The 9256-nt window shown below is 40.0% G+C and overlaps 37 non-coding genes across 37 annotated transcripts; all 37 read right to left on the bottom strand.

Annotated features, from left to right (window-relative positions):
- Window positions 1–261: 261 nt before the first annotated feature.
- Trnad-guc lies at window positions 262–332 on the bottom strand. Its single transcript has one exon. It is a non-coding gene; the product is annotated as a tRNA-Asp (tRNA).
- An 84-nt stretch (window positions 333–416) lies between these two features.
- On the bottom strand, window positions 417–488 carry Trnad-guc. Its single transcript has one exon. It is a non-coding gene; the product is annotated as a tRNA-Asp (tRNA).
- An 85-nt stretch (window positions 489–573) lies between these two features.
- Trnad-guc lies at window positions 574–645 on the bottom strand. The gene has a single exon. It is a non-coding gene; the product is annotated as a tRNA-Asp (tRNA).
- Window positions 646–1243: 598 nt separating this feature from the next.
- Window positions 1244–1315, bottom strand: Trnae-cuc. The gene has a single exon. It is a non-coding gene; the product is annotated as a tRNA-Glu (tRNA).
- Window positions 1316–1559: 244 nt separating this feature from the next.
- On the bottom strand, window positions 1560–1631 carry Trnad-guc. The gene has a single exon. It is a non-coding gene; the product is annotated as a tRNA-Asp (tRNA).
- An 85-nt stretch (window positions 1632–1716) lies between these two features.
- Window positions 1717–1788, bottom strand: Trnad-guc. The gene has a single exon. It is a non-coding gene; the product is annotated as a tRNA-Asp (tRNA).
- Window positions 1789–2076: 288 nt separating this feature from the next.
- On the bottom strand, window positions 2077–2148 carry Trnad-guc. Its single transcript has one exon. It is a non-coding gene; the product is annotated as a tRNA-Asp (tRNA).
- Window positions 2149–2233: 85 nt separating this feature from the next.
- Trnad-guc lies at window positions 2234–2305 on the bottom strand. The gene has a single exon. It is a non-coding gene; the product is annotated as a tRNA-Asp (tRNA).
- An 85-nt stretch (window positions 2306–2390) lies between these two features.
- Trnad-guc lies at window positions 2391–2461 on the bottom strand. Its single transcript has one exon. It is a non-coding gene; the product is annotated as a tRNA-Asp (tRNA).
- Window positions 2462–2703: 242 nt separating this feature from the next.
- On the bottom strand, window positions 2704–2776 carry Trnad-guc. Its single transcript has one exon. It is a non-coding gene; the product is annotated as a tRNA-Asp (tRNA).
- Window positions 2777–3055: 279 nt separating this feature from the next.
- On the bottom strand, window positions 3056–3127 carry Trnad-guc. Its single transcript has one exon. It is a non-coding gene; the product is annotated as a tRNA-Asp (tRNA).
- A 69-nt stretch (window positions 3128–3196) lies between these two features.
- On the bottom strand, window positions 3197–3267 carry Trnad-guc. The gene has a single exon. It is a non-coding gene; the product is annotated as a tRNA-Asp (tRNA).
- Window positions 3268–3351: 84 nt separating this feature from the next.
- Trnad-guc lies at window positions 3352–3423 on the bottom strand. The gene has a single exon. It is a non-coding gene; the product is annotated as a tRNA-Asp (tRNA).
- An 85-nt stretch (window positions 3424–3508) lies between these two features.
- On the bottom strand, window positions 3509–3579 carry Trnad-guc. The gene has a single exon. It is a non-coding gene; the product is annotated as a tRNA-Asp (tRNA).
- An 84-nt stretch (window positions 3580–3663) lies between these two features.
- Window positions 3664–3734, bottom strand: Trnad-guc. Its single transcript has one exon. It is a non-coding gene; the product is annotated as a tRNA-Asp (tRNA).
- An 85-nt stretch (window positions 3735–3819) lies between these two features.
- Trnad-guc lies at window positions 3820–3891 on the bottom strand. The gene has a single exon. It is a non-coding gene; the product is annotated as a tRNA-Asp (tRNA).
- Window positions 3892–4018: 127 nt separating this feature from the next.
- Window positions 4019–4089, bottom strand: Trnad-guc. Its single transcript has one exon. It is a non-coding gene; the product is annotated as a tRNA-Asp (tRNA).
- An 84-nt stretch (window positions 4090–4173) lies between these two features.
- Trnad-guc lies at window positions 4174–4245 on the bottom strand. Its single transcript has one exon. It is a non-coding gene; the product is annotated as a tRNA-Asp (tRNA).
- Window positions 4246–4330: 85 nt separating this feature from the next.
- Window positions 4331–4401, bottom strand: Trnad-guc. The gene has a single exon. It is a non-coding gene; the product is annotated as a tRNA-Asp (tRNA).
- Window positions 4402–5299: 898 nt separating this feature from the next.
- Trnad-guc lies at window positions 5300–5370 on the bottom strand. The gene has a single exon. It is a non-coding gene; the product is annotated as a tRNA-Asp (tRNA).
- A 244-nt stretch (window positions 5371–5614) lies between these two features.
- Trnad-guc lies at window positions 5615–5686 on the bottom strand. Its single transcript has one exon. It is a non-coding gene; the product is annotated as a tRNA-Asp (tRNA).
- A 321-nt stretch (window positions 5687–6007) lies between these two features.
- Window positions 6008–6079, bottom strand: Trnad-guc. The gene has a single exon. It is a non-coding gene; the product is annotated as a tRNA-Asp (tRNA).
- Window positions 6080–6164: 85 nt separating this feature from the next.
- On the bottom strand, window positions 6165–6236 carry Trnad-guc. The gene has a single exon. It is a non-coding gene; the product is annotated as a tRNA-Asp (tRNA).
- An 85-nt stretch (window positions 6237–6321) lies between these two features.
- Trnad-guc lies at window positions 6322–6393 on the bottom strand. The gene has a single exon. It is a non-coding gene; the product is annotated as a tRNA-Asp (tRNA).
- An 85-nt stretch (window positions 6394–6478) lies between these two features.
- Window positions 6479–6550, bottom strand: Trnad-guc. Its single transcript has one exon. It is a non-coding gene; the product is annotated as a tRNA-Asp (tRNA).
- An 85-nt stretch (window positions 6551–6635) lies between these two features.
- On the bottom strand, window positions 6636–6706 carry Trnad-guc. Its single transcript has one exon. It is a non-coding gene; the product is annotated as a tRNA-Asp (tRNA).
- Window positions 6707–6791: 85 nt separating this feature from the next.
- Trnad-guc lies at window positions 6792–6863 on the bottom strand. The gene has a single exon. It is a non-coding gene; the product is annotated as a tRNA-Asp (tRNA).
- An 85-nt stretch (window positions 6864–6948) lies between these two features.
- Trnad-guc lies at window positions 6949–7019 on the bottom strand. The gene has a single exon. It is a non-coding gene; the product is annotated as a tRNA-Asp (tRNA).
- Window positions 7020–7295: 276 nt separating this feature from the next.
- On the bottom strand, window positions 7296–7367 carry Trnad-guc. Its single transcript has one exon. It is a non-coding gene; the product is annotated as a tRNA-Asp (tRNA).
- A 238-nt stretch (window positions 7368–7605) lies between these two features.
- Trnad-guc lies at window positions 7606–7677 on the bottom strand. The gene has a single exon. It is a non-coding gene; the product is annotated as a tRNA-Asp (tRNA).
- A 127-nt stretch (window positions 7678–7804) lies between these two features.
- On the bottom strand, window positions 7805–7876 carry Trnad-guc. Its single transcript has one exon. It is a non-coding gene; the product is annotated as a tRNA-Asp (tRNA).
- Window positions 7877–8120: 244 nt separating this feature from the next.
- On the bottom strand, window positions 8121–8192 carry Trnad-guc. The gene has a single exon. It is a non-coding gene; the product is annotated as a tRNA-Asp (tRNA).
- Window positions 8193–8277: 85 nt separating this feature from the next.
- On the bottom strand, window positions 8278–8349 carry Trnad-guc. The gene has a single exon. It is a non-coding gene; the product is annotated as a tRNA-Asp (tRNA).
- A 129-nt stretch (window positions 8350–8478) lies between these two features.
- Window positions 8479–8550, bottom strand: Trnad-guc. The gene has a single exon. It is a non-coding gene; the product is annotated as a tRNA-Asp (tRNA).
- An 84-nt stretch (window positions 8551–8634) lies between these two features.
- Trnad-guc lies at window positions 8635–8706 on the bottom strand. The gene has a single exon. It is a non-coding gene; the product is annotated as a tRNA-Asp (tRNA).
- An 82-nt stretch (window positions 8707–8788) lies between these two features.
- Window positions 8789–8860, bottom strand: Trnad-guc. The gene has a single exon. It is a non-coding gene; the product is annotated as a tRNA-Asp (tRNA).
- An 86-nt stretch (window positions 8861–8946) lies between these two features.
- Trnad-guc lies at window positions 8947–9018 on the bottom strand. The gene has a single exon. It is a non-coding gene; the product is annotated as a tRNA-Asp (tRNA).
- Window positions 9019–9256: the final 238 nt, after the last annotated feature.

Raw genomic sequence — 9256 nt, 5'->3', positions numbered from 1 at the left:
GGGACAGTACACCCGGCGGGGACAGTTTTGTAAAAGCGACAACAAAAATATCAATATGGAATGATTATAAACATTTATATAATTATTAGTAATAAAATAAAACACTGCCCGGCGGGGAAACGAACCCCGGTCTACCGCATGACAGGCGGGGATACTGACCACTATACTACCGAGGACATGCTTTTATACAACCGATAACAAAAATGTCAATATGATGAAAGATTTATAAAGATTTATAATTATTAGTAATAAAATGAAGTACTCCCCGGCGGGGAATCAACCCCGGTCTCCCGCGTGACAGGCGGGGATACTGACCACTATACTACCGAGGACATGCTTTTATACAACGATAACAAAAATGTCAATATGATGAATGATTTATAAAGATTTATAATTATTAGTAATAAAATGAAGTACTCCCCGGCAAGGAATCGAACCCCGGTCTCCTGCGTGACAGGCGGGGATACTGACCACTATACTACCGAGGACATGCTTTTATACAACCGATAACAAAAATGTCAATATGATGAATGATTTATAAAGATTATAATTATTAGTAATAAAATAAAAGTACTCCCCGGCGGGGAATCGAACCCCGGTCTCCCGCGTGACAGGCGGGGATACTGACCACTATACTACCGAGGACATGCTCTTATACAAACCGATAACAAAAATGTCAATATGATGAATGATTTATAAAGATTTATAATTATTAGTAATAAAATGAAGTACTCCCGGCGGGGAATCGAACCCGGTCTCCCGCGTGACAGGCGGGGGTATGACCACTATACTACCGAGGACAGCATTTGTACAACCCATCGGGGACAGTACACCCCGGAGGGGACAGTTTTGTAAAAGCGACAACAAAAATATCAATATGAGGAATGATTTATAAACATTTATATAATTATTAGTAATAAAATAAAACACTCCCGGCGGGGAATCGAACCCCGGTCTCCCGCGTGACAGGCGGGGATAATGACCACTATATTACCGAGGACATGCTTTTATACAACCGATACAAAAATGTCAATATGATGAAAGATTTATAAAGATTTATAATTATTAGTAATAAAATGAAGTACTCCCCGGCGGGGAATCGAACTACTTGCGTCCAACCGTTTTTCTGTTTTGTTTGTGCGGAAAATTGAGTTCGAAACTATTATCGTTAATCATTTATTTATTTATTTAATATGATGAATGATTTATAAAGATTTATAATTATTAGTAATAAAATGAAGTACTCCCCGGCGGGGAATCAAACCCCGGTTTCCCGCGTGAGAGGCGGGGATACTGACCACTATACTACCGAGGACATGCTTTTATACAACCGATAACAAAAATGTCAATATAATGAATGATTTATAAAGATTTATAATTATTAGTAATAAAATGAAGTACTCCCCGGCGGGGAATCGAACTACTTGCGTCCAACCGTTTTTCTGTTTTGTTTGTGCGAAAAATTGAGTTCGAAACTATTATCGTTAATCATTTATTTATTTATTTAATATGATGAATGATTTATAAAGATTTATAATTATTAGTAATAAAATGAAGTACTCCCCGGCGGGGAATCGAACCCCGGTCTCCCGCGTGACAGGCGGGGATACTGACCACTATACTACCGAGGACATGCTTTTATACAACCGATAACAAAAATGTCAAATATAATGAATGATTTATAAAGATTATAATTATTAGTAATAAAATGAAGTACTCCCCGGCGGGGAATCGAACCCCGGTCTCCAGCGTGACAGGCGGGGATACTGACCACTATACTACCGAGGACATGTTTATACAACCGATAACAAAAATGTCAATATGATGAAAGATTTATAAAGATTTATAATTATTAGTAATAAAATGAAGTACTCCCCGGCGGGGAATCGAACTACTTGCGTCCAACCGTTTTTCTGTTTTGTTTGTGCGGAAAATTGAGTTCGAAACTATTATCGTTAATCATTTATTTTTATACAATTTATTTATGTACAAGCCATCGGGGACAGTACACCCCGGCGGGGACAGTTTTGTAAAAGCGACAACAAAAATATCAATTATTAGTAATAAAATAAAACACTCCCCGGCGGGGAATCGAACCCCGGTCTCCCGCGTGACAGGCGGGGATACTGACCACTATACTACCGAGGACATGCTTTTATACAACCGATAACAAAACTGTCAATATGATGAAAGATTTATAAAGATTTATAATTATTAGTAATAAAATGAAGTACTCCCCGGCGGGGAATCGAATCCCGGTCTCCCGCGCGACAGGCGGGGATACTGACCACTATACTACCGAAGACATGCTTTTATACAACCGATAACAAAAATGTCAATATGATGAATGATTTATAAAGATTTATAATTATTAGTAATATAATGAAGTACACCCCGGCGGGGAATCGAACCCCGGTCTCCCGCGTGACAGGCGGGGTACTGACCACTATACTACCGAGGACATGCTTTTATACAACCGATAACAAAAATGTCCATATGATGAATGATTTATAAAGATTTATAATTATTAGTAATAAAATGAAGTACTCCCCGGCGGGGAATCAAACCCCGGTCTCCCGCGTGACAGGCGGGGATACTGACCACATTACTACCGAAGGACATGCTCTTTATACAACCGAAACAAAAATGTAATATGATGAATGATTTATAAAGATTTATAATTATTAGTAATAAAATGAAGTACACCCCGGCGGGGAATCGAACCCCGGTCTCCCGCGTGACAGGCGGGGGGTACTGACCACTATACTACCGAGGACATGCTTCTATACAACCGATAACAAAAATGTCAATATGATGAATGATTTATAAAGATTTTAATTATTAGTAATAAATGAAGTACTCCCCGGCGGGGAATCAAACCCCGGTCTCCCCGTGGGACGACGGGGATACTGACCCTATATACCGAGGACAGCATTTGTACAAGCCATCGGGGACAGTACACCCGGCGGGGACAGTTTTGTAAAAGCGACAACAAAAATGTCAATATGATGAAAGATTTATAAAGATTTATAATTATTAGTAATAAAATGAAGTACTCCCCGGCGGGGAATCGAACCCCGGTCTCCCGCGTGACAGGCGGGGATACTGACCACTATACTACCGAGGACATGCTTTATACAACGATAACAAAAATGTCAATGATGAATGATTTATAATTATTAGTAATAAAAAAGTACTCCCCGGCGGGGAATCGAACCCGGTCTCCCGCGTGACAGGCGGGGGAACTGACCACTATACTACCGAGGACATGCTTTATACAACCGATAACAAAAATGTCAATATGAGGAATGATTTATAAAGATTTATAATTATTAGTAATAAAAATAAGTACTCCCCGGCGGGGAATCGAACCCCGGTCTCCCGCGTGACAGGCGGGGATACTGACCACTATACTACCGAGGACATGCTCTTATACAACCGATAACAAAAATGTCAATATGATGAATGATTTATAAAGATTTATAATTATTAGTAATAAAATGAAGTACTCCCCGGCGGGGAATCGAACCCCGGTCTCCGCGTGACAGGCGGGGATACTGACCACTATACTACCGAGGACATGCTTTTATACAACCGATAACAAAAATGTCATATGATGAATGATTTATAAAGATTTATAATTATTAGTAATAAAATGAAGTACACCCCGGCGGGGAATCGAACCCCGGTCTCCCGCGTGACAGGCGGGGTACTGACCACTATACTACCGAGGACATGCTTCTATACAACCGATAACAAAAATGTCAATATGATGAATGATTTATAAAGATTTTTAATTATTAGTAATAAAATGAAGTACTCCCCGGCGGGGAATCAAACCCCGGTCTCCCGCGTGACAGACGGGGATACTGACCACTATACTACCGAGGACAGCATTTGTACAAGCCATCGGGGACAGTACACCCCGGCGGGGACAGTTTTGTAAAAGCGACAACAAAGATGTCAATATGATGAAAAATTTATAAAGATTTATAATTATTAGTAATAAAATGAAGTACTCCCGGCGGGGAATCGAACCCCGGTCTCCCGCGTGACAGGCGGGGATACTGACCACTATACTACCGAGGACATGCTTTTATACAACGATAACAAAAATGTCAATATGATGAATGATTTATAAAGATTTATAATTATTAGTAATAAAATGAAGTACTCCCCGGCAAGGAATCGAACCCCGGTCTCCCGCGTGACAGGCGGGGATACTGACCACTATACTACCGAGGACATGCTTTTATACAACCGATAACAAAAATGTCAATATGATGAATGATTTATAAAGATTTATAATTATTAGTAATAAAATGAAGTACTCCCCGGCGGGGAATCGAACCCCGGTCTCCCGCGTGACAGGCGGGATACTGACCACTATACTACCGAGGACATGCTCTTATACAACCGATAACAAAAATGTCAATATGATGAATGATTTATAAAGATTTATAATTATTAGTAATAAATAAAGTACTCCCCCGGCGGGGAATCGAAACCCCGGTCTCCCGCGTGACAGGCGGGGATACTGACCACTACTACCGAGGACATGCTTTTATACAACCGATAACAAAAATGTCCATATGATGAATGATTTATAAAGATTTATAATTATTAGTAATAAAATGAGTACACCCGGCGGGGAATCGAACCCCGGTCTCCCGCGTGACAGCGGGGATACTGACCACTATAACTACCGAGGACATGCGTTTATACAAACGATAACAAAAATGTCAATATGATGAATGATTTATAAAGATTTATAATTATTAGTAATAAAATAAAGTACTCCCCGGCGGGGAATCGAACCCCGGTCTCCCGCGGACAGGCGGGGATACTGACCACTATACTACCGAGGACATGCTCTTATAAACCGATAACAAAAATGTCAATATGATGAATGATTTATAAAGATTTATAATTATTAGTAATAAAATGAAGTACACCCGGCGGGGAATCGAACCCGGTCTCCCGCGTGAGGCGGTACTGACCACTATACTACCGAGGACATGCTTTTATACAACCGATAACAAAAATGTCAATATGATGAATGATTTATAAAGATTTATAATTATTAGTATAAAATGAAGACTCCCCGGCGGGGAATCAAACCCCGGTCTCCCGCGTGACAGGCGGGGATACTGACACTATACTACCGAGGACAGCATTTGTACAAGCCATCGGGGACAGTACACCCCGGCGGGGACAGTTTTGTAAAAGCGACAACAAAAATATCAATATGAGAATGATTTATAAACATTTATATAATTATTAGTAATAAAATAAAACACTCCCCGGCGGGGAATCGAACCCCGGTCTCCCGCGTGACAGGCGGGATACTGACCACTATACTACCGAGGACATGCTTTTATACAACCGATAACAAAAATGTCAATATGATGAAAGATTTATAAAGATTTATAATTATTAGTAATAAAATGAAGTACTCCCCGGCGGGGAATCGAACTACTTGCGTCCAACCGTTTTTCTGTTTTGTTTGTGCGGAAAATTGAGTTCGAAACTATTATCGTTAATCATTTATTTATTTATTTAATATGACGAATGATTTATAAAAATTTATAATTATTAGTAATAAAATGAAGTACTCCCCGGCGGGGAATCGAACCCCGGTCTCCCGCGTGACAGGCGGGGATACTGACCACTATACTACCGAGGACATGCTTTTATACAACCGATAACAAAAATGTCAATATGATGAAAGATTTATAAAGATTTATAATTATTAGTAATAAAATGAAGTACTCCCCGGCGGGGAATCGAACTACTTGCGTCCAACCGTTTTTCTGTTTTGTTTGTGCGGAAAATTGAGTTCGAAACTATTATCGTTAATCATTTATTTTTATACAATTTATTTATGTACAAGCCATCGGGGACAGTACACCCCGGCGGGGACAGTTTTGTAAAAGCGACAACAAAAATATCAATATGAGGAATGATTTATAAACATTTATATAATTATTAGTAATAAAATAAAACACTCCCCGGCGGGGAATCGAACCCCGGTCTCCCGCGTGACAGGCGGGGATACTGACCACTATACTACCGAGGACATGCTTTTATACAACCGATAACAAAAATGTCAATATGATGAATGATTTATAAAGATTTATAATTATTAGTAATAAAATGAAGTACTCCCCGGCGGGGAATCGAACCCCGGTCTCCCGCGTGACAGGCGGGGATACTGACCACTATACTACCGAGGACATGCTTTTATACAACCGATAACAAAAATGTCAATATGATGAATGATTTATAAAGATTTATAATTATTAGTAATAAAATGAAGTACTCCCCGGCGGGGAATCGAACCCCGGTCTCCCGCGTGACAGGCGGGGATACTGACCACTATACTACCGAGGACATGCTTTTATACAACCGATAACAAAAATGTCAATATGATGAATGATTTATAAAGATTTATAATTATTAGTAATAAAATAAAGTACTCCCCGGCGGGGAATCGAACCCCGGTCTCCCGCGTGACAGGCGGGGATACTGACCACTATACTACCGAGGACATGCTCTTATACAACCGATAACAAAAATGTCAATATGATGAATGATTTATAAAGATTTATAATTATTAGTAATATAATGAAGTACACCCCGGCGGGGAATCGAACCCCGGTCTCCCGCGTGACAGGCGGGGTACTGACCACTATACTACCGAGGACATGCTTTTATACAACCGATAACAAAAATGTCAATATGATGAATGATTTATAAAGATTTATAATTATTAGTAATAAAATGAAGTACACCCCGGCGGGGAATCGAACCCCGGTCTCCCGCGTGACAGGCGGGGATACTGACCACTATACTACCGAGGACATGCTTCTATACAACCGATAACAAAAATGTCAATATGATGAATGATTTATAAAGATTTTTAATTATTAGTAATAAAATGAAGTACTCCCCGGCGGGGAATCGAACCCCGGTCTCCCGCGTGACAGGCGGGATACTGACCACTATACTACCGAGGACAGCATTTATACAACCCATCGGACAGTACACCCCGGCGGGGACATTTTTGTAAAAGCGACAACAAAAATATCAATATGAGATGATTTATAAACATTTATATAATTATTAGTATAAAATAAAACCCCCCGCGGGGAATCGAACCCCGTCTCCCGCGTGACAGGCGGGGATACTGACCACTATACTACCGAGGACATGCTTTTATACAACCGATAACAAAATGTCAATATGATGAATGATTTATAAAGATTTATAATTATTAGTAATAAAATGAAGTACTCCCCGGCGGGGAATCGAACCCCGGTCTCCCGCGTGACAGGCGGGGATACTGACCACTATACTACCGAGGACATGCTTTTATACAACCGATAACAAAAATGTCAATTGATGAATGATTTATAAAGATTTATAATTATTAGTAATAAAATGAAGTACTCCCCGGCGGGAATCGAACCCCGGTCTCCCCGTGACAGGCGGGGTACTGACCACTATACTACCGAGGACATGCTTTTATACAACCGATAACAAAAATGTCAATATGATGAATGATTTATAAAGATTTATAATTATTAGTAATAAAATGAAGTACTCCCCGGCGGGGAATCAAACCCCGGTCTCCCGCGTGACAGGCGGGGATACTGACCACTATACTACCGAGGACAGCATTTGTACAACCATCGGGGACAGTACACCCCGGCGGGGACAGTTTTGTAAAAGCGACAACAAAATATCAATATGAGGAATGATTTATAAACATTTATATAATTATTAGTAATAAAATAAAACACTCCCCGGCGGGGAATCGAACCCCGGTCTCCCGCGTGACAGGCGGGGATACTGACCACTATACTACCGAGGACATGCTTTTATACAACCGATAACAAAAATGTCAATATGATGAAAGATTTATAAAGATTTATAATTATTAGTAATAAAATGAAGTACTCCCCGGCGGGGAATCGAACTACTTGCGTCCAACCGTTTTTCTGTTTTGTTTGTGCGGAAAATTGAGTTCGAAACTATTATCGTTAATCATTTATTTATTTATTTAATATGATGAATGATTTATAAAGATTTATAATTATTAGTAATAAAATGAAGTACTCCCCGGCGGGGAATCGAACCCCGGTTTCCCGCGTGACAGGCGGGGATACTGACCACTATACTACCGAGGACATGCTTTTATACAACCGATAACAAAAATGTCAATATGATGAATGATTTATAAAGATTTTTAATTATTAGTAATAAAATGAAGTACTCCCCGGCGGGGAATCAAACCCCGGTCTCCCGCGTGACAGACGGGGATACTGACCACTATACTACCGAGGACAGCATTTGTACAAGCCATCGGGGACAGTACACCCCGGCGGGGACAGTTTTGTAAAAGCGACAACAAAAATATCAATATGAGGAATGATTTATAAACATTTATATAATTATTAGTAATAAAATAAAACACTCCCCGGCGGGGAATCGAACCCCGGTCTCCCGCGTGACAGGCGGGGATACTGACCACTATACTACCGAGGACATGCTTTTATACAACCGATAACAAAAATGTCAATATGATGAATGATTTATAAGATTTATAATTATTAGTAATAAAATGAAGTACTCCCCGGCGGGGAATCGAACCCCGGTCTCCCGCGTGACAGGCGGGGATACTGACCACTATACTACCGAGGACATGCTTTTATACAACCGATAACAAAATGTCAATATGATGATGATTTATAAAGATTTATAATTATTAGTAATAAAATAAGTACTCCCCGGCGGGGAATCGAACCCCGGTCTCCCGCGTGACAGGCGGGGATACTGACCACTATACTACCGAGGACATGCTTTTATACAACCGATAACAAAAATGTCAATATGATGAATGATTTATAAAGATTTATAATTATTAGTAATAAAATGAAGTAATTCCCCGGCGGGGAATCGAACCCCGGTCTCCCGCGTGACAGGCGGGGATACTGACCACTATACTACCGAGGACATGCTTTTATACAACCGATAACAAAAATGTCAATATGATGATGATTTATAAAGATTTATAATTATTAGTAATAAATGAAGTACTCCCCGCGGGGAATCGAACCCCGGTCTCCCGCGTGACAGCGGGGATACTGACCACTATACTACCGAGACATGCTTTATACAACCGATAACAAAAATGTCAATATGATGAATGATTTATAAAGATTTATAATTATTAGTAATAAAATGAAGTACT

This window comes from Ctenocephalides felis, unplaced genomic scaffold (assembly GCF_003426905.1).
Source record: "Ctenocephalides felis isolate EL2017-DRISC unplaced genomic scaffold, ASM342690v1 CF-g0.4_SCAFFOLD_01770, whole genome shotgun sequence".
NCBI lineage: Eukaryota > Metazoa > Arthropoda > Insecta > Siphonaptera > Pulicidae > Ctenocephalides > Ctenocephalides felis.
This window is presented reverse-complemented; position numbering and strand designations above follow the sequence as displayed.